Here is a 23,477-nt window from a genome sequence, read left to right as displayed (position 1 = left end):
AAAGCCGTCTCGCCATTGGTGTTACATGGACATCGCCGTCACGTCCCCCTCCGGTCAGTCAAAAGTCGCAAATAATTTTAAATGCACTATAAAATACTCTTCTTCTGCACTTCATCTCGTTCCTGAAGTGGGACCTTAGAGACCAACTTTTTGTGCGCATTGGTGACAGACAAAATACAGTGTCTAAAATTTATACAGCTCGCCAACTTTTTATTTTTTAATTATTTGTTTAGATTTGTAATGTTTCTTTCTTGGACAAAAAGGCCCTAAGTTTTGCAGAGGATTCGGAAATCCGTCCCAACGTACCTACATTTTGGAAAAAAGAGCCAAAAGTTCTACGCGTAGAGTCATGTCCTTACGGTTGGAAACTAAGATGGCAAGATATAATTCACTCATTGCGGTGCTTGTCACGCTGATGCCTGCTGCCTCCCCCCACTGCGGCCTCTCAGAAGTACCTGCCTGGATGCCTGCCCTGAACAAAGCGACAGGCAGGTGCTCACAAATACAGTTGCAAAGTTCCCGACAGAGAGCAGCTTCTACCGGTCAGGTTCACCTGTCCAGTTTGGTAGATTCGGTACTAGATGCCTCTGGGAGTGGCAAAAGCGCACGGGAGACATAATTATTGGTGGTACTTCCCTGTGACGTCGCTATGACGTATGCATGCCCACATTCGACCGTTTGGGGTGTCTATCGACTTTCATGGTCGTATCGAGTTCTAACAAGTGGAAGAATCTATACTGGATTTCGTCGTTATAGTTGAAGCTCGTATTTAATAAGTTTTAAATTATAACGTATGACCTTCAGATACTGAGCATATATCGTAAACGCATCGTTACTGGTAGGATTTATTACAAGTAAATGTAAGGCAAAGACTTATCAGCGGTTACAGTCTTCGGCAGGTATCCGTGAAAAGTAAATTCAGAAATTGGGAGTGAGTGCGATGGCATAATAGGGAAGTCAGGTTACGAAGAGAAATGTGACTAGTGCGCGAACTGGAATAACACAAAAAAGGTCCTTGTACATCCAGTTTCTCTCACTTTCGCTTTTATAAAGGTTCTCAGACCATCTTATTAATTTAATGAAAGTATTTTATATAATATTCGATGTTACGCACTAATAAGAGCGCTCTCTCATAGAAGTGAATTGTCGTTGTCAATAATTTACAAATTAAGCATGAAACATAGAAATGATAGTAATATCCGAAAGACGTTGATCTGGTAAAATAAACGAGGCACCAATTAGAAACAGAAGCATAAAAAAAAGACGGTCACATTTGAAAAAGAATTAAAGGGTAACGCAGTCTCCGCCGTGTATAAAGTATATAAAAAAATTTACGACCTAGTTATTGCAGGAGTCTTCTTTTCCAAACAAGAACATCTCAATTAATGTTGGACTACAAATGGTACAAGAATGTTCTTGCTGCTGTTTTTTGTCGTTTCAGTAACTTTAAACTGCAAAGTAAGAACGTTTTTCTTGCAGTGAATTGTAGTTTTTCGCACAAATTAAAACATAATTCTCACAACTGGGACTCTTTTACCATTTAGAGAGCTTAAATTTAAGTACTTTTCGTAATACTACGTAAATAACGAATATGAAGTTGGAAGGTTCTCACTTTCAGAGAAAGAAAAGATAACAATAGTTTCCAAAATTGTAGTGAATATACCAACTGAAGATATTAGTTGCTGCTTTAATTTATGCGCAAGAATTCCTGTCAGTCACAACGATACTCCGTATTTACGAACCTTTTACGTATTCAGAAGAGCGTTATGGAAGTACTCTCTGTGTTATTATCCTGGTGTGCAAAGGACATATACTTTTGTATATGTAAGTAGACGACATTAAGTTATGTATATAGTCCACAAATGAATAAACAGATCAATTAAAACGTAGTCAATAAACAGGCCAAGATGTGACTTACGCATTGGCACGCAACCTATAAATACGGATCCATTTGTTAATGATAATGAGGCACACATAATATTTGTGCATTTGCAGCAGCATTTCCTAAATGAACACAACCTGGTTAGCCACACACTACTTTCATGCTCGGAAGTAATTAGGTATTGAAAAGAGCAATTAGTTATATTTTTTTCTAAGAATCATTAAGTTAGACGCCCAAATGGTCGAAATTGGGCACTGAGATGGATAGTGACGTCACGAAGAGGTGAGGTCACTTCGATGAACCTAACGTCTTCCAGATTGCACAGATAGCTGTATTGGAATGACTGCAGTGCAGAACGAGCACTGACGCGATGGGTTCAAGAAAACAATGTGGCAACAAGAGTAGGCACCTGTCTTTCCAGGACTACACGATGAGAAAATAATAGGAGTGTTCGACTAGACGAAAATACGGATGACAACAGCTGAAATCCGGGCAGAGGTTACATGCAGATTGTCACAACGAACCGTTGAGAACAGATTACTGATAGTTCGGTTGAGATATCGAATTGACAGGCGTCGTTTACCGCTGAAACCGTACCACATACAACAGAGACTTGCTGGCTCACAGCCTAGAGTCATCCTGGAGATTGTATGTCACTCTGTGAGGTTCAGTGATGAGTCTTGCTTCTGTCTGCTGCGGTCAGATCGGTACTAATATGTCCGTAGACTACGTTGCGTGCGGTAAAAGAAAGCAGCGATTCTCGAGATCCATATCTATAACTTACTAGATATGATACAGGGACTGATTTGGCAGTTGTTAAAGGAGCGCTAAATATTCTGCAGTATGTGATAGTAATGGTAGATCCTGTTTCGTAACTTTCATCACCACGTGGCATATTCCGTCAGGGTTGTGTAACCCCCCAAACAGCTGTTCACATCAGGAAAGCTTTGAGGACTTCCAGATCCTTGACAGTCCTGAGTCTTGCCCGATCCTCTGGTCCATAGAGAATGGGAAAACTTTTGCGTTTTTGTTAGCCTCTGGCTAGCAGTCTTCATGAACTTGGACATCATTTCAGTATGCCAATAAATTCTTCAGAACGATGTTTGCCTTCATGCCACAATTAATGCAAGAGCGTATTATGCACACCTGTAGGGGACACACTTCATACTGATATTGGTTAAAATGGCTCTGAGCACTACGGGACTTCTGAGGTCAACAGTCCCCTAGATAGCGATACATCTGGCTGATGTATTAACTTATCTAACCTCTCCTATACATGTACACTGCATAAAATAGAAGAGACTACCAGTATTTTGCTGCAAAAGCTACTCATAATTGCATCATGTCCTCATTAGTTCAAATGGCTCTCAGCAGTACGGGACTTAACATCTGAGGTCATCAGTCCCCTAGACTTAGAACTACTGAAACCTAACTAACCTAAAGACATCACACACACCCATGCCCGCGGCAGTATTCGAACCTGCGATCGTAGCGGTCGTGCGGTTCCAGACTGAAGCGCCTAGAACCGCATGGCCACCGCGGCCGGCTTACACAGCTCAGACTCTCCACTTTTACAAAAGATGATGAAATGATGCGGAAAACATAAACACCCAGTCCCTGAGCGGAGAAAATCCACTAATCGGCCGGGAATCGAAACCGGGACCCCGTGATTCCTAGGCAGCAACGCACAAAGTTCAATGAACATAGGACTAGTGCTTCATGGGCTAACACCTACCCTATTTGTCAGTCTGCTTCCCATATCGGGGGATGGACAATCTAACCTTGTTACCTTTGCGTTTCCGGTATAGATATTCTATGGGCTTCTGAAAACACTGAACTTCAAGAATATGTCATTGCGTATGCTTCTGCGGCCAGAGACAGTTGACAAAAAAGTTTTTTTAGTTTGTTACCGCGTCATTATGTAAAAAAAAACAGTTCCGGAAAAACCTAACATTGCGACCAATGTTGCAGTGGCCTTCTTCTGTATGTACTGACAGACCTAAAACAAAGACCACTGAAACCGTGGCCGAAAAGTTTGTTTCTCTACTGCAGTTTTTAACAAATCATATCACGGTATCACACTTACTTTTATATCATATCAAGAATATATGCCACCACTTCGTCAGATTTATATTTTCTGTTAGACAGTGACCAAACACTCCTTACTAAAATCACCCATTCTACTATTTCCAGCATTTTTTTAAGATTGCAGTAACATGCCATGGTTTTTTTGTAACTTTTGATGATTGACTCCTGTGTATCTTGGTGCTTTGAACCCGAAAATGACCTTAGTTCTGTTCCATCACCTCAGAATTTTTGGAAAACCCATTTTGACAAGTGTAGTATATGTAGAAAACTATCACGAATATGAGATTTAATGAAAGAGTGAAATATGTTTGTTTCGTATAAAAGTATAAAAATGTGTGTGAATTCCTAAGGGACCAAACTGCTGAGGTCATCAGTCCCTAGACTTACAAACTACTTAAACGGAACGCAAAGGACAACACTCACACCCATGCCCGAGGGAGGACTGGAACCTCCGGCGGAAGGGGCCGCACGGTTAGGGACATGGCGCCTCTAACCGCTCGGCCACTCCGCGCGGCCGTATCAAAGTATAACTTGCGGCTTATAGTTGACAATAATATAATAGAACATAGAAGATAAAAAAACTCCCTATTTTAGCCGCCGTCTCGACATCTCTTTGGGCCAGCCGTGCTTTGTTTCAGGCCTTTCCGTGCATGTGCTCCTCTGGGATCATCTCGCTAAAAGACCCAGCAGTAGTCCGCCATCATTGTACTATCCCATCCTCTTTGGTAACGCTTTTCCATTTGTTTGATGCCCGGATGGGATCTCTTCTATCTTTTCACTAATAGATCCAGATTCTCACGAAAGTAGTCCTGATGTGAATGCAGGAATGAACCTTCAGACTCATGGAACAGTCTAAATTTTGGTACTTCTGCAGCATAACCTCAACAGTAGACTTGAAATTCGAATCCTTCTTGTTGCCCAGTAATATGGTTACTTAGTCTTTAAAGGCAATCCACGGTTCTTTTTCTTCAGCTTTCATTTCCTTTTCAAAATTGCCATATTTCCAAAGTTTTCTTATGTCCGAATCCGTAAGTCGCCCTTTTTTATTTTTGTGGTTGACAAGACTGGAAATTTGTTACAAATGCACTGGAAACAGCCTTTTACCAAAACTTTCACAAATTTCTTTATCGATCTTAATTCAATAGGTAAAGGTGGGAAGGAGAAATTTCGTCAACACGATGACAGGTTTTTGGAGCACATTTTTTACTCCAGATTGTAATGAAGATCGCTGTCGCCAATGTGTCTTTTTCCAAAGATTTTTTTCCTGCCTCTGCTATCCCACTCACATAAAAAGAAGGAAACTGTGTACCCGCTTTGCTGTCCTAGGATTATCAATATTACTTTGAGATCACCACACATAATGCACTTACGATCGTCGTATTTAATTTTCTGGAGAACAATTGTAAATTGACGTACCGTTCTTTTAAGTGTGTAGAACGCGCTGTGGGTATTGACGCAATGTTTCCATTGTGAAGCAGGAAAACTTTACGGCTTCGCTTCGACGAATCGATTAATAGTCTCCAGTCAGAGCATTCGTACGGAATGTTGAATGTCTTTAACGCACACATTAATGCAGGACACGTAAGTCTCCTTTTTCCGAAAAGTACGGAATAAAATCTTTTTCTCTGTACATGAACAAGGAAAACGAAGCGCCATCTGCGAACAAATTCTTATCTTTAAGCCTTGTACTGCTCAATTTTGAAACCTGTTTGGTCAGATGTAAATCGCGAATCAAAATTTTCAGTTCAGTTTGTGTAAATGGTTGTGGTGCAGGATTGCCAGGTTCGTACTCAGTTATCTTCGGTGTCTTACTTGACTCAGTTTCTGAACTATTTCAGGTAAATGTTCTGGCTGCATAGGCACTGGTACTTCTGCACCATGAGGGACAGGACTTACACCGTATCAGTCCTTCAACGCACGCATATCAAACATGAGGAGTTTCTCAAGTTTTGTTTTGATCTCCTAATTGCGAGATACATTTGCTGCACGAATGTATTAAGTCTTTTTTGCCTTGACATCATTAACTCACCACAAATGTAACAAAAGGAATGTGCAGACCTTTTACATCTTCTTGACGCCATTTTGATCACTGTGTTTGGTTTTTAGCATATATCCACCGACACAAGCACTTCTGATCGCGTAGGATATGTACGATCGGTTGTAGCAACACTAACAGTTGAGACATACGACATATTTAATGACGGAAGTGCTGCTGGTTTATGACGTCAACAGTTCGTTTTTATCGTAAACCAACAGTTGGCAGCATTTCCGATGTATTTAAATCTCACAGTACATCTTATACTTGGGATTTTTCTATAACACATTTTGACAAACTTTGGTTTGCAAAAAAGCTGACGTGATGGGAAAACTGTCAATTTTGGATTGAGCACACAAACATTACATACATAGGAATCCATAATCAAAAGTTGAAAAACATGATACAACTGAAAAAATGCAGGCTACTTAACATTTGACTGCCACTAGACTGAAATTAACACCAGCGGGCGATAATAAGTCTCCCTGCTGTAAAGAAACAACTGAAAGAGCTGCAAACAAATGTGAGGTCCGGATGGAATCCCAGTTCGGTTTTACAAAGAGTACTGAACGCCATTTGCCCCTTATTTAGCATTTATCACGAATCTCTCGACCAGCGAAAAGTCCCAAGAGACTGTAAAACAGCGCAGGTGACTCCTGTACGTAAGAAAGGTAAAAGAACGGACCCGCAAAATTGCAGACCTTTATCCTTAACATCAGTTTCTTGCAGTACTCGAAAGCATATTCTGAGTTCGAACATAATAAATTTTCTAGAGACCGAAAAAATCATCTCCACGAATCAGCACGGCTTTAGAAAGCATCGTTCGTGCGAAACCCAACTTGCTGTTTCCTCACATGATACAGCCTACTGCGAAACTATGGATGACGGGCAGCAGGCTGATACCATATTTCTAGATTTCCGAAAAGCATTCGACACGGTATCTCAACTGCAGACTGTTGACGGAAGTATGTGCTTACGGAATAGGCTTCCAGATATGTGAGACTGGCTCGAAGACTTCGTAAGTAGTAGAAGCCAGTGTGTTGTCCTGTCCTCGACGGCGAGTGTTCATCGGAGACCGGGGGTAACATCAGGAGTGTCCGAGGGAAGTGTGATAGGACCGTTGCTATTTTCTATACACGTAAATGATCTGACAGACAGGCCAGCTGCTGTGATGTACAGGAAGGTGTCGAAGATAAGTGACTAGGTTGATACAATATGACGTAGCAAAATTTCTAGTTGGTTCGTGAGTCGCAGCTGGCTGGCTCTTAATGTAGAAAAATGTGAGTTAACGCGGATGAGTAGGAAAAACAAACCAGTAATGCATTAGTAGTATCCTACTTGCATTAGTAGTATCCAATTTGACCCAGTGACGTCGTTCAAATATCTGGGCGTAACGTTGCGATGCGATATGAAATGGAACGAGCACATGAGGATTGTGGTAGGGAAGGTGAATGGTCGACTTCTATTTATTGGGAGAATTTAAAAAGGTGTACAACTTTGCTTCCGCCGTTTCTCCCCAACATTTGAGGTTTTAATGACACATTTTTGTTACACATGTATCATGCGAAGTATTTTCCGTTGCTGGCCACTACTTTCTCCCATCTTTCGGGCAGTGTACGAATCCCGCGTCGAAAAAAATTGTTCTTCTTTTGAAGCGATCCACGAATCGATCCAGTTTGTGACTTCTTCATGAGATCGGAAGTGTTCGTCAGGCAGATCATGCGCCATTGATCTAAACAGGTGATAGTCAGAGGGAGCAATGTCTGGAGAACACGGCGGGTGGTGTAGGACTTCCCATTTTAACGTTTCCAAGCACGTTTTGACCTCTTTTGCAACGTGGGGTCGAGCGTTGTCGTGCTGCAAAATCACTTTATCGTGCCTGTTGCTGTATTGCGGCCGTTTGTCTTTTAATGCTCTGCTCAGACGCATTAATTTCGTTCGATAACGAGCACCTGTGATTTTTTCACTTGGTTTCAACACCTCATAGTACAAGACGCCGAGCTGGTCCCACCAAATGCAGAGAATGATCTTTGAGCCGTGTATATTCGGTTTGGCCGTCGACGTGGAAGCATGGCCGGATATCCCCACGATTTTTTGCGTTTAGGGTTATCTTAATGAACCCATATTTCGACCCCGGTCACAATGCAATGCAGGAATCCCTTCCGTTTTTGACTCGGAAGAAACTTCACAAACACAGAAACCCAGTTCAACGTCTCCTGGTTTCAGCTCACGCGGGACCCAAGTTCCTTTTTTCTGAATCATGCCCATAGCCTTGAATCGTTTTGAAATGGCTTGCTGTGTCACTCCCACAAATCGTGACACTTCTTCTTGAGTTTGACGCGGGTCTTCGCTCAACAATGTCTCTAATTCTGCAGCTTCGAAAACATTCTCTCTTCCACCACTCTGCGACGTCAAAGTCACCGTTCTGGAAGTGTTGAAACCACTCATGACACGTTCTTTCACTAATAACGTCCTTATCACAGGTACATAAGAGCATTCGATGAGACTCAGCCGCTGTTTTCTTCATATTGAAACAAAACAGTAACACCTCCCGCAAATAACGAGAATTAGGCTCGTAAACTGACATTTTCAATCAAGAACCACTTTGTGATGCATACACAGATCGACTAAAGTTTGAGTGAGGCTATGTTGCCCGACGTCCAAGCTAACTGCCTGACGTCTGCGATCTGTTTCTTTCGACCGCCACTTACCGTTGTCGCCACCTATCGGCAAACGGCGGAAGCAGAGTTGTACACCTTGTAGGAAAATGTGGTTCATCTATAAAGGAGACCGCATGTAGGACGCTAGTGTGAGCTGTTCTTGAGTAGTGCCCGAGTATGTATTTAGGATCCGCACCAGGTCGGATTGAAGGAAGACATCGAAGCAAGTCAAAGGCGAGCTGCTAGGTTAGTTACCGGCAGGTTCCAACAGCATGCAAGTGTTACGGATATACTTCGGGAGAGCAAGTGGTGATCCCTGGACGGAAGAAGACATTCATTTTGAAGAACACTACTGAGAAAATCGAGAGAACCGACATTCGAACGAGACTGCAGAACGATCCTACTGCGACCAAAATACATTTCGCGTAGGGACCACTAAGATAAGATACGAGAAATTATGGCTCATACGGAGGCATATAGGCAAAAGTTTTTTCCTACGCAACGAACGGTGGTATGTGGAGTGTGTATGTAGATGGAGGTCACCTTTAAATCTGCTAAAATACTTCACACACAGACCTTATCACATAGCTGTGATACTAGTTCCTGGAACAATTAGTTTCATAGCAGCATTGTTAATATTAGAAATTTAGTCTTTCTTGTGGTCGCTTCAGATAAAGAATTTATTGGTAATTATCTGTTACGTTACTAAGCAGATACCCTCGTAATAGCTTCTTAAAATTCTATTAAATTCAGCGCAAGGGGGAAAAAATCGCCGATATCTGCGGAAGAGCGAGAATGAGAGTACGTTCTACAACTGCAACATACTAATTCACACACAGATTGGTATGAAACCTTCTGATCATTCAACTGCGCGGATTTTGAAAAGAGAAACACCCAGCTGTCACTGTATCTTAATCTGTCACGAAGTATCGAATCTTCACTAATACCGCTTCATCTTTTGCCTTTGCAGATACGCGTTCGCAATGTGACTATTACTACACCACCGTTCTGTTTCTACTAGATTGATCACCCAACATATATTTCAAGTAATTCAAAAGTTTTCCTTTGGGGAAGCTGCTTTATATGAAAGGTCTAGCAAGGAAGTGTGTAACAATAATTTACACTAGGCTGTGGTTTCTTAGGCTTACTGTTAATTAAAAAAAATAATTTTACCATGAATTTTATTTTTCATATTATGCAGTGCACTCATTGCCTTAGCTGTAAGCGATATCCGGTTGTGCTGGATACAATGGTAATACTGTTTTGTTGCAAAAGTAGTACTTTGGAAGATACTATCATCTGCTTCCATCGAAAATAAAGCGTCGCAAATCGCGTGATTTCCAATCTCTTAGACAGTGGGAACAGACATTGCTGCCGGTAAAAACATTCTGATTAATGCCCAAATAAAATGAAGACACGAGCGTATTTGCACCAAGTTCAACTCGTGCCGTGGAGTGCTGAACAATTAGACTGCATATCCGAGACAGCTTAGTTTGTACTACACTTTTTAACTATTATTGCGAGCTCGCACTCAATTTTGAAATGGGCATGATTTCCAGATCTGTAATCGCGACACATAATTTGCTTTTATTTAAAAATGACACCCAACACGCGCCATATCTGTTGCAATTTTGAAAGGGAACGACGTATTACTGACAGTCAGGAAACGGCAGTCTCTATTGAGCAGATGTTTGGCTACTTACAGTGAGGCAGAGCATGTGTGAAGTCAGAGTCTGAGTATTCATAATATTAGATATTGCTATGAGTTCTCCGTGTGTAGTGATGGAAATACTTTCGTATGCCTAGTTTAGAATGTACCGACCGTTATTACGCATTCAGATTTCCTATACTATCGTTCAGTAGATCTTTCGACACACAGTTTCTTTCTTAAAGCTAATGCTTAAAAATGATACTGTGTATCTCTTTGATGGCATTCTACATTTATGGGGAAATGAGTTTATTATTGCATGTTATGTTTTACAGTATTTAAAAATCCGATCATTTCTTTTAATCAAGTGTAGTTTCTTCGTTTTATTAAAATTAATTCGATGGTTAACATTCAAGAGTACGTTGTTCACTTTCTATTACAAGTGAAGCACTAGTTTAAACGAGAGAACACCGAAACTTTTTATTTTTGCTCTAAAACTCCCTTTATATCAACGAAAACTCCCTTTGTATCAACGATATGTTGCGCTAACGTGATTTAAGTGAGTATATGTGAAAGAAGGGACCATGGGGGTAACAATTTCAACATGTTGTTCCCTATCAGTTATAAACAACGAACTGCTGATTTATGTGAGTCATCTTCGAAAACTGTGACTATTTTTTCTTTACTAGCTTTCTATATTCCAACGATATATCAAACTAGCGTGAAGTTACATTTATATATTCAGGAGAAGAGCACGTGGGCGTATTAATTTCTTAGTAGTTGCTTGGAGCATTTTATTGATATTTGTGTTTCTTCCAACTTAAATATGCTGATAGCCATAATTCCTTTTATGCACAATGAATTAACGTCCCTTAATTGTAGATGGGGCTGGATAAATTCATGACCAAAAATATATTACTTTCGTAGTGAACACACTGAAAGGGAGGGGGGAGTTTTACCTAGATTATAGACTTGTACGGAAGTGAAACGTGGACGACTCATATTAGTGACAAACGCTGTCATAGCAGGCAAGATGTTAGGTACTGCTATGTGGTATATATCCAACAGTTAAAAAAACTTCATTGAAAGATTGACCTTTCCTACTGCTATAGGCTTAAATAAAAAAATCTTAGATGTCGTTAGTTTTAGTAAGCTAATCAAAGGGAGTAAACTAGTTCTGCTATTTGGACGACACACAGCAGATAAACCGTTACTGAAAAAAGAAATTTTTATAAATTTAGGTGTTGCGAAATCTTTTCTGAAGCTATTTGTTTGGAGTGTAGTCTTGTGCGGAAATGAAACTTGAACTACACACATTCCAGCCAAGAATAGAATAGAAGCTTTTGAAATGGTGATGCTACAGAAGTTGGTGATGAACAGGTGGACCGATTGGAAAATATATCGAATGGAATTTTGAAGAAAAGGAATTTGTCGCACAACTTGATTTAAAGAAGACATCATTTGACAGGACAGATTCTGAGTCATCAAGGATCGGCAGTTCGATAATATAGGGAAGTACAGAGAGTAAAAATTGTAGATGGAGACCAAGATTTGACTGCGTTAAGCAGGTTCGAATGGATGTAAGTTGCTGAGAAACTGGGAAGAGGGGTTTGCACGGGCACTGCTGATAACCTTACGTGGAGAGCTGCATCAAGGTTCTTCTTATTTTATGTCAGAAGCTTCACATATGCTGATCATAACTTAGTGGAACTTCTCTCGAAAATAAATAGCAGCGGCGAGGCTGGTCAGTATTCCATGATTGTCTTTGAAATCTCTCTGTGAACAGGATACGACTTCACTCATGCGTTTCTTGCGTGTTATTATCTCCTTCAACACAGCTACCAAGGGACAGGCGAAAGCCGCGTACAGTGCAGTGGTGGGGAGACACCCGTTACCGTATACAGCTTCCTGCTCTGTCTGACGTCATCCTCGTCTGGAGCACCTTTATCTCGTGAGCCCCTGTGGCCTAATGGATAAGGCATCGGTCTCCTAAACCGGGGATTGTGGGTTCGAGTCCCACCAGGGGTACACATTTTAGTTTTCATTGTTAGTCCGAGAAGCCAAAAATTCTGGCGAGAACATACGCAAAATCTCAGCTGCTCGCTCAGAGATCCCAAGGAATTGTGTACAAATCTTCTCCGAACCCATTCCGTAACTGCACAACCTGCTGCGTGTTCCACTATTTGTGTGTTCAACTATTTTTGCCGCTTTACTCGCAATATCATCTACGTTTATATTTTCAATACTGTCTCTCGTACCTCCTGAATAACAAAAAATTCTGTTTAATTTCGCATAGTTCGTCAAATTTTTTCGACTGTCACATTACTATTTGCCAAAAAATTTGAAGTATTACTTCGCCGTTGTCCATCGTGAGATTATTGCAAGTTGAGAAAAAATTTCGCTTTCTTTGCGAAGCACCCTCATTGATGATTCTGTAAACATTTGAATACATAATTACTTCCGATATTTCGATAACAATCCTAGTTTGATGTATTGCAAGTTATTTACATCGTTTTCGTGCCCTATGTTAAATGGAGTTTGTTTTCTTTCTCAGCAGAGATTGAAAAGCAAAAGTTGCGCTGCACATGCACTTGTTCCTTTTATCCAGCTTTTCGAAACCTGTGTGTTCTTTAATTGCGTTTGGTTGTTGTGCACTTCACTTTCAATTTTAAAACTGAATTACACGCATCCTTTGTAGGAATACTCAGAGAATAACTGAACTGAATTGGGGGAGCGGGCGGGGTTTATTGGCAATTCCTTCATAGTTATAAGCGTGTGTCAGTTTTACATGCTACTGATCTTGAAAACAGAAAGTTAGCTTAATTTTGATGCACCGCGATAGGACACTTAAACATACAAACCTGGGGAATGCACTGCAGTTCTGCACGTTACAACTTTGCTTGAAAAACGACGTAACTGTAAAGCTGCTCAGACAGACGGTCGACACCGAGGCGATGCGAGAGAAATACACACAGTTGTTGCCCAGTAGTTCCATATTTAGTTTATTTTTCAAGTAATATTGGTACAAGCAGATCCCTAATGTATACGCCGAATTTGTACGCAGTGGCACAACTCTGCAGATCACGGATGATTCCTGCATCCTTTCAAGTTGGCTACAGGCGAGGCCATCAATCTTAGCGATCGATAGTATGTAAAAGTGTCACTAATAAATCCAAGGTATCCCGGGAGGAATGGTCTACATTCAGGAATACGACAGAAACGCTCATTCGAAGAAAAATAGTCTAATAAACATGGGCTCTAAAAGGCATACATTAAGAGCTGTCAGAACTTGTTCATCCACGCTACTGTGAAAAACATTTCTTCTATTGAACAACTGGTCATAGCTCTTCAGATACGCATTTGAGAGTCCATGTTTACTAGACAGGTTTTTCTTGATATGCTCCATACTACAAACTCTCGAACTGTGGAAAGCAAGTACTCTTATGGTATTCATTTTAGAGCCCATGTTTAATGGACAATTTTTTCTTCATTTGGTCCATACTACCTACTCCAGAAATCTGGAAAGCAAATAGAAGTGGTTTGTTTCACAGTATCGAAGAAGGTATGCATTTTAGATTTCATTTTTACTAGACTTGCATCGAATGGTCGTTGCTGTCATATCCTTGAATGTTGACCATTCCTCCTGGGACACCCTGTGTAGCTGACGGAAGAAACAATTTTCTTTCAGTAATTAACATATGACATGCCTCCTCTGCGTGACAGAAGTGCACACAGCAAGACTGCAAACCGCCACAGATCATACCAGACATGTTCTGTGGGATTCAGGTTAGAAGATAGAATTGGCCATTCCAAACGCTATATATTTGACGAAGAAACAAGTCCTATGATGTCAAACGTTGACTTTCGTAGAATGAAATCATCATCAAGGATGTCATCTTCACACTCCTGTACAGACACAATGTGAAGTGAGAGGACGCTGATTCAGTACGCCCTCTTCAAGCCGTCCTGTACAACGCACACATACTGCCTTTTTCCCAAGACGACATTATTACGGGTGCTTTATGACGATAACAACTAGCATATCTACTTTACGATCTTCAACATCAATAGTATGTAAATACTGGGATCCATCATCGATGTGTTCATGTTGACGTAACCACTGCAGTCAAGTGTTCTATATAAAGCGGTATCGTCGTGTCGCAAAGAGTCGATGACAACCGTTTTCCGACACTTGAATTAAGAACTGAATGTGACATGTCTTTTAACTAAATGCCGATATTTGATCCAATACCTTAAGGGCTCAATTATGAAATTGAGTGAGAAATTAGTAAATACGACAGCGTGACTAAAACTGGAGACAACGTTGTAGGATATCGTAGGAGTCGTAACGCGGCCTAAACAAGTACTGCTCGTCACGTCTTTCATGCGACGTCCAATGTCGACGGAAAGGGCAGTTTTGTTTCTTGTTACAAACAAAATGATTTTTAGTGCGGAATTCTACGAGACTGTTCGATAAAGCCGTTCCAAATAGTCTTGTGCGATATTCGTTTTATCAGCATATACAGGGTGGTCCATTGATAGTGACCGGGCCAAATATCTCACGAAATAAACGTCAAACGAAAAAACTACTAAGAATGAAATTCGTCTAGCTTGAAGGGGGAAACCAGGTGGCGCTATGGTTGCCCCGCTAGATCGCGCTGCCATAAGTCAAACGGATATCAGCTGCGTTTTTTAAAAATACGAACCCCCATTTTTATTAATATTCGTGTAGTACGTAAAGAAATATGAATGTTTTAGTTGGACCCCTTTTTTCGCTTTGTGATAGATGGCGCTCTAATAGTCACAAACGTGTAAGTACGTGGTATCACGTAACATTCCGCCAGTGAGGACGGAATTTGCTTCGTGATACATTACCCGTGTTAAAATGGACAGTTTACCAATTGCAGAAAAGGTCGATATCGTATTGATGTCTGGCTATTGTGCTCAAAATGCCCAACGAGCGTGTGCTATGTATGCTGCTCGGTATCCTGGACGACATCATCCAAGTATCTGGACCGTTCGCCGGATAGTTACGTTATTTAAAGAAACAGGAAGTGTTAAGCCACATGTGAAACGTCAACCACGATCTGCAACAAATGATGATGCCCAAGTAGGTGTTTCAGCGGCTGTCGCGGCTAATCTGTACATCAGTAGCAGACAAACTGCGCGAGAATCGGGAATCTCAAAAACGTCGGTGTTGAGAATGCTACATCAACATCGATTGCACCCGTACCATATTTCTATGGACCAGAAATTGCATGGCGTCGACTTTGAACGTCGTGTACAGTTCTGCCAATGGGCACGAGAGAAATTACGGGACGATGACAGATTTTTTACACGCGTTCTGTTTAGCGACGAAGCGTCATTCACTAACAGCGGTAACGTAAACCGGCATAATATGCACTATTGGGCAACGGAAAGTTCACGATGGCTGCGACAAGTGGAGCATCAGCGACCTTGGCGGGTTAATGTATGGTGCGGCATTATGGGAGGATGGATAATTGGCCCCCATTTTATCGATGGCAATCTACATGGTGCAATGTATGCTAATTTCCTACGTAATGTTCTACCGATGTTACTACAAGATGTTTCACTGCATGACAGAATGGCGATGTACATCCTACATGATGGATGTCCGGCACATAGCTCGCGTGCGGTTGAAGCGGTGTTGAATAGCATATTTCATGACAGGTGGGTTGGTCGTTGAAGCACCCGCACGTTCACCGGATCTGACGTCCCCGGATTTCTTTCTGTGGGGAAAGTTGGAAGGATATTTGCTATCGTGATCCACCGACAACGCCTGACAACATGCGTCAGCGCATTGTTAATGCATGTGCGATCATTACGGAAGGCGAACTAAAACGCTGTTGAGAGGAATGTGGTTACACGTATTGCCAAATGCATTGAGGTTGAGGGACATCATTTTGAGCATTTATTGCATTAATGTGGTATTTACCGGTAATCACGCTATTAACAGTATGCGTTCTGAGAAATGATAAGTACACAAAGGTACATGTATCACGCTGGAAAAACCGAAATGAAACGTTCAAACGTACCTACGTTCTGAATTTTAATTGAAAAAACCTACCTGTTACCAGCTGTTCGTCTAAAATTGTGAGCCATATGTTTGTGACTATTGCAGCGCCATCTGTCACAAAGCGAAAAAAGTGGTCCAACTAAAACATTCATGTTTCTTTACATACTACACGAATATGTATTAAAATGGGGTTCCTATTTAAAAAAAAAAACGCCGTTGATATCTGTTTGACCTATGGCAGCGCCATCTAGCGGGTCAACCATAGCGCCGTCTGGTTTCCCCCTTCAAGCTAGACAAGTTTCGTTGTTTGTAGTTTTTTCGTTTGACGCTTATTTCGTGAGATATTTGGCCCGGTCACGATCAATGGACAACCCTGTATTAGCGGGAACAGCAAACCACAATGAATGAACTGTACTGCAGCACTGAGAGGCCACCACGGTGCGCGCTGACTGCTACCACAATGCACCAGCGCTGCTCAGTCACTGCTGTAGTATGGTTACTTTTCGTGTCTTACTGTCCCTGTTAATACGTACCGCCAAACCGAATATCACACAAGACTAATTTGGGACAGCTCTGCCGAGCAGGCACGAAAAAGTGCCAATTTAAAAATGGTTTTGTTTGTAACGCGAAAAAACCGGCACTTTCCGTCGACACTGGACGGCGCTTGAAACAAGTGATGAACTGTGTTTGTTTGCGTAAACGAATTTGCAGATATCTTCCGACACATCAGAGAAAACACTCCTGACAAAGTTTAGAAGAGAAACCATATATACAGCGGGAAACCGACAAACTGCAGGGGCGGATTCCTGGCTGGAAAGGGAGGAATAAAGATACTATGAACATGTGTCCGGAAATGCATCGTTGCCACGGTAGACGGCGCTGACGAATCCTCCTCTGACCGCGAGCGTGTTCTTCGTGCGTTGCAGGCTGAGAGATCGTCGCAGCGTACTGTAACCAGCGGAATGGTCCGGTATTCATGTCGGGAAGGAGCCGTAAAGGTGTTTGAGTACGGCCAAGCAAATGGAAACGGTTATACCAAAACAAGTACTCTGAGACCCCAACGACATAACACAATAGTTCAAGCCCGCTTTGGGCGGTAATGTGATCATGGGGCCTTTCAGACAGACAAATGTGCAAGGAGGCGGCGGACTGTGCGCACAGCAGATCTGGAGGACCGGGTTCGACAGGATACGCAAGGGAAATTGTTGTCCAATCAGAGTTGATGCCCATCCTAGCTGCATCTTCCCGGATATTCTCCATCCACCTAATTCGAGGTCTTCCTCTTCTTCTCTTTCCTTCTAATTTCTTAGTGGATGCTATTTTGGGTAGTCTGTTCTCCGGCATCCTTGCTACATGACCAGCCCCCATCGTGCACATCTCGTGAATGACTTCCTTCAGGATAACGGCATCGCTCGACTAGAGTGGCCAGCATGTTCTCCAGACATGAACCCTATCGACAATGTCTGGGATAGATTGAAAAGGGCTGTTTATGGACGACGCGACCCACCAACCGCTCTTACGGACATCGCCGTTAAGGAGTGGGACAGTCTGGACCAACAGTGCCTTGATGAACTTGTGGATAGTATGCCACGACGAATACAGGCATGCATCAATGCAAGAGGATGTGCTACTGTGTATTAGAGGTACCGGTGTGTACAGCAATCTGGACCACCACCTCTGAAGGTATTGCTGTATGGTGGTTCAGCATGCAATGTGTGGTTTTCATGAGCAGTAAAAAGGGCGAAAATGATGATTATGTTGATCTCTCTTCCAATTTTGTGTACAGGTGATGCAAAACCTTTTTTCTGTAACGATGTTTTGTCTTGAAGCAGTTGGGGTAGGTAATAATTAGGACCGTCTGTTTTCTTCAATTCAGTGAGAAAGCAGTAAAAAAAAGGACTACTGGGTAGGTGGCTCTTTAGAAACAGTCGATAACGCACCATTTTATTTAAATTTGCTGCATTTTGCTAAAAACGAGCTCCTTCTGTGCTATCGGGAATCCCTGCTAAATTCACGATGATGGTGATGGTGGTGACGGTGATGGTGATGATGAGTTCGTGGGACGCTTATCTGCGCCCATACAGATTTACAACTTGTACACAGTCCAATCTAGCCACTTTCACGAATGATGAGGAATGATGAAGACAACACAAACACCCAGTCCCCAGGCAGAGAAAATCCCCAACCTTTATAGACTTTTATTCACAAAATAAAAAAATTTCGTTTTACAAATGGTTTAAATTTTACGCTTTTCAGTAGACAATGTTTTGTTCTTGTTTTTTGTGTTGTTGTCCTGGTAATTGTCTCTGTACTGCATTTTGCTAATGTCTGTCAGCCTGAGTTTGCTAGTACTTGCTTACGCTGTTTACTATGTCAGTTTAGCATTTTCTGAAGCTTGATACATCACATTTATACATTTTAATAGAAGGAAGTCGGAAAGAAACATTGATTGCAAAAACCGAGCTAAGTAGAGAAATAATAGTGATGGTAAAGTATTTTTACTTAATGCTTATTTTATTTTTTATTATAATATATTATACAGGGCTATTACAAATGATTGAAGCGATTTCATAAATTCACTGTAGCTCCATTCATTAACATATGGTCACGACACACGACAGATACGTAGAAAAACTCATAGTTTTGTTCGGCTGAAGCCGCACTTCAGGTTTCTGCCGCCAGAGCGCTCGAGAGCGCAGTGAGAGAAAATGGCGACACGAGCCGAGAAAGTGTATGTCGTGCTTGAAATGCACTCACATCAGTCAGTCATAACAGTGCAACGACACTTCAGGACGAAGTTCAACAAAGATCCACCAACTGCTAACTCCATTCGGCGATGGTATGCGCAGTTTAAAGCTTCTGGATGCCTCTGTAAGGGGAAATCAACGGGTCGGCCAACAGTGAGCGAAGAAACGGTTGAACGCGTGCGGGCAAGTTTCACGCGTAGCCCGCGGAAGTCGACGAATAAAGCAAGCAGGGAGCTAAACGTACCACAGCCGACGGTTTGGAAAATCTTACGGAAAAGGCTAAAGCAGAAGCCTTACCGTTTACAATTGCTACAAGCCCTGACACCCGATGACAAAGTCAAACGCTTTGAATTTTCGGCGCGGTTGCAACAGCTCATGGAAGAGGATGCGTTCAGTGCGAAACGTGTTTTCAGTGATGAAGCAACATTTTTTCTTAATGGTGAAGTGAACAGACACAATGTGCGAATCTGGGCGGTAGAGAATCCTCACGCATTCGTGCAGCAAATTCGCAATTAACCAAAAGTTAACGTGTTTTTTGCAATCTCACGGTTTAAAGTTTACGGCCTCTTTTTTTTCTGCGAAAAAAACGTTACAGGACACGTGTATCTGGACATGCTGGAAAATTGGCTCATGCCACAGCTGGAGACCGACAGCGCCGACTTCATCTTTCAACAGGATGGTGCTCCACCACACTTCCATCATGATGTTCGGCATTTCTTAAACAGGAGATTGGAAAACCGATGGATCGGTCGTGGTGGAGATCATGATCAGCAATTCATGTCATGGCCTCCACACTCTCCCGACTTAACCCCATGCGATTTCTTTCTGTGGGGTTATGTGAAAGATTCAGTGTTTAAACCTCCTCTACCAAGAAACGTGCCAGAACTGCGAGCTCGCATCAACGATGCTTTCGAACTCATTGATGGGGACATGCTGTGCCGAGTGTGGGAGGAACTTGATTATCGGCTTGGTGTCTGCCGAATCACTAAAGGGGCAAATATCGAACATTTGTGAATGCCTAAAAAAACTTTTTGAGTTTTTGTATGTGTGTGCAAAGCATTGTGAAAATATCTCAAATAATAAAGTTATTGTAGAGCTGTGAAATCGCTTCAATCGTTTGTAATAACCCTGTATTATAAAGTGATATGTTATGTTGTGTGTGTTTCTATGCATTTAAAATCATGTTGTATTTTAACTATTTGCTTGTTATGTCTAAATGTTGGGGAGCAAAAGGAAAAACACGTTTCGCAGGGCCACGAAACAACCCATGGAGGATTTTGTCAGATCGAACGAGGAACAACACTCCAGGAAGCAGTAGTCAGATCAAATGTAGCGCTGATTTGACAATGATGGCGAGCGAGTGTAAAAGTGACTGGGAGGAGAGGGAGGAGGTTATTCATGGTGGAGGAAAGAGCATATTTAAGCATGTGAACACTACTTGTTTTAACTGTTAAACTGTTTTGATATAGAGCTACTCACTGTTCGGCACACGTATTGATTACATACGAGTGAAGATAAAAAAAACAGTAAAAACAAAAAAACAAGGGTAACGATGGCACTGTAAGGAGAACTTTACATGTGAGAGACTTTAAGGAAGAGAGAGAGAGAAAAAAAAGACAATTTTCACTGCCAGTTTTTACCCTTTGGGACAACACGCATCACTATTAGCGATTTCAGGGTGTGGGAGGGCATCGGCGGCGGCGAAGAGGGCGTGGTGGGTGTGAGGGTGGGCGTCGGAGGTCACGTCACGTGGCAATTTCATAAATAATGTACAAACTACAACAGCTACTATGTGATTTCACTTAAATGCACTGCTGTTGTTCTGTTTTTTCACTGAACGATACAGAAGAATACTCATTTCAAAGTTAGGAAACGACTGGAACAACTCACTAACAGTTGTCAACAATGGAATTCTTAATGGCAAGCAAACAAATGTACTTGTATAATAATCGTTGCTTCTCTTAGAAGGGTTGTGTTTCAAAGTAGCGAAGATCAACAGGTACTCACAGCTGTTAAGGCATGCGTTTTAGACCACATGTTACTGGACCTTTTTTTTTTTTGTTCATACAATCACTGCCCAAAATATGGAAAGCAAAGAGTCTACAGTAGAAGAGACGTTTCACAGTACCGGAAATCAAGAATTGCTCATAGCTCTTAAGGTATGCGTCTTAGAGCCCATATTTACTTGGCTTTTTTTTGTCTCGAATGATCATCCCTGTCATATCCCTGAATATTGACCATCACTTCTGGAACACCCTGTGTATTAATTTTGGTATTTCATTCACCGACGTCCTGATATGGTCTTTCATTTTTCTGCATAACTGCACCTTATCATTTATAGTCATCTGTACCACTTCTGCTTTTATCTCTGCATTTTGCTCTTGTCTTGGGTATACCACCATTTGTTTAGGGAAACATCATTTCATTTCTTTAGATATTTGGTGTATAATTTATTAGAGCTACTCAAGTTTCGCTCCCGTACATAATAATGGAAAGAAACACCGGTACTCGTAATTGTTCCGAGAATTTTAGGTTTATTTTGTTCAATTTACGTTGTAAAGTTCGATGGATACACAAACTTATCTTAATGAAACCTATTATCTTATGTTGAAAACCAATGTATTTCGTGTGATACTTTATTTCCAATGTGTTTCAGATTTATTTCTGGTTCTACTATTTTTTTTCGTTTACTACAGTGTTGTAGACCTAATTTTGTTTTCGGCATAGAGTGCTGTGACATTTCTTTTGTTGCCTTATGTATGTTGGTTGTTCTGTATAATTAATGAGCTGCTGTTTTTACTTCATTTCATTACTTGCAGTAATACCTTCTTTATCTGTAAATACCATCGTCAGTACATTGTAGGATTTTTAGGATCAAAAGACTAAAACGACAGAACTTTTTTCCGTTGCAAAAGGATCTTGCTTGTACAAGTATTAAATCCACAGACGATTAACTGCATCCTCGTCTTAAACCTAGGTTGATATGCTGGCTTACTTCCGTCTACAAGTGAAAGGTGTTGCTAACTATCACGGGAGTTATCGACGAAAGACTGCAATGAAAGTTATATGAATGATACGCGCCCTGACCCAAATTGCACCAAGAGCCTTTCAGTCTTGACCATGAAGATATTAAAGCAAGCATCTCGCCAAATAACGGAACCTCCTCAACTTGACGGAACTTTTATTGGATTCAACTGTAACTGATGAAGGGGTGGATAGCAAAGCATTGCTGTTATAATGAACAGAAAGTGGGGCGCCGTGGCCCACATGCATTGTGACACTGGATAAAAGTTATTTGCGGTGGGGAAGATCGCAGCAGGACTCATTTAGAGGAGAATTTTTTCACGATGAATGCAGAGTGAGGAGATCTCGCCTAAAATGGCGGCTGATTTGTAACTAACAGTTGGTTTGACGCTGCTAATAGCGCAAAGTGGCCAGTCTAAAACGGCTGAGAAAATAAAGATACACATCAGCTTTAGACTGCTCATTGATACACTTACAGATCACACATTTCGATTAAACGCCTTTAAAGTCTTCGGTTTGAGACTTCAATCTGAGATGACACGTAGCTTTTTTCTCATGAGCGAAGACTCAAGTTATCACCCAGACGTTGCAGATACAGTGTAGTACAAGGCAGGTAGAAATTGAAGGTGTATGATGCCATGCTGCCACTTTTACTGCCGACCACCCCATGAAATTTACATACGTGTATTCTTGACCATACACATGACTACGTGCGTTAGTATTTGACCTTTCCCAAAAATATATATTTAACTGTTCATTGAGACACTTAATGTACGATTCTTTGAGTCGTCAGTCTTTTGACGTGTTGGATGCTCACCCCACGGATTCCTCCCCTGTGTCAAAACTTTTCATCTGAGAGTAGCACTTGCAATCTTCGTCCTCAGTTATTGGATGTATCCCAGTCTCTGTCTTCCTCTACAGTTTCTGCCCTCTACAGCCCTCTCTAGCAACGTGGAAGTTATTCCATGATTCCTAATACATTTCCTGTCATCATGTCCTCCTCCTTGTCAGTGTTTTCCATATATTCCTTCCCTCTGCGGAGAGCCTCTTCATTTCTTTCTCTTATCAGTCCACTCTTGTACAGTACAAGAAATATAATGAAGCGCAGAATATTATAAAGTTCTCGCAGGATATGATTGACTTACCAGTGTATATGTTTGTAGGTTTAACCGTAAACGCTCTGGAAAGGAATTCTTTCTCTCTTAGTCCTGTCTCCTATACACTGGCGACATGCTCGAACCATTAGGCTCAGATGAGTTACTCTCCATCTGAAGTCCATCCTTCGAAACGTTACAGAAGATCGCTTAATGCCCCCTGTTATGGAGGTGTGTAGGAATGTGCCACTTGTAGAATAGC

At 41.5% G+C, this 23,477-nt stretch overlaps 1 non-coding gene across 1 annotated transcript; it reads left to right on the top strand.

Annotated features, from left to right (window-relative positions):
• The first annotated feature begins 12,268 nt into the window (after positions 1-12,268).
• Positions 12,269-12,341, top strand: Trnar-ccu (transfer RNA arginine (anticodon CCU)). Its single transcript has one exon. It is a non-coding gene; the product is annotated as a tRNA-Arg (tRNA).
• Positions 12,342-23,477: the final 11,136 nt, after the last annotated feature.

Source organism: Schistocerca cancellata, chromosome 9 (assembly GCF_023864275.1).
Source record: "Schistocerca cancellata isolate TAMUIC-IGC-003103 chromosome 9, iqSchCanc2.1, whole genome shotgun sequence".
Classification (NCBI taxonomy): domain Eukaryota; kingdom Metazoa; phylum Arthropoda; class Insecta; order Orthoptera; family Acrididae; genus Schistocerca; species Schistocerca cancellata.
Note: the sequence above shows the minus strand (reverse complement) of the source record. Positions and strands in the feature narration are given on the sequence as shown.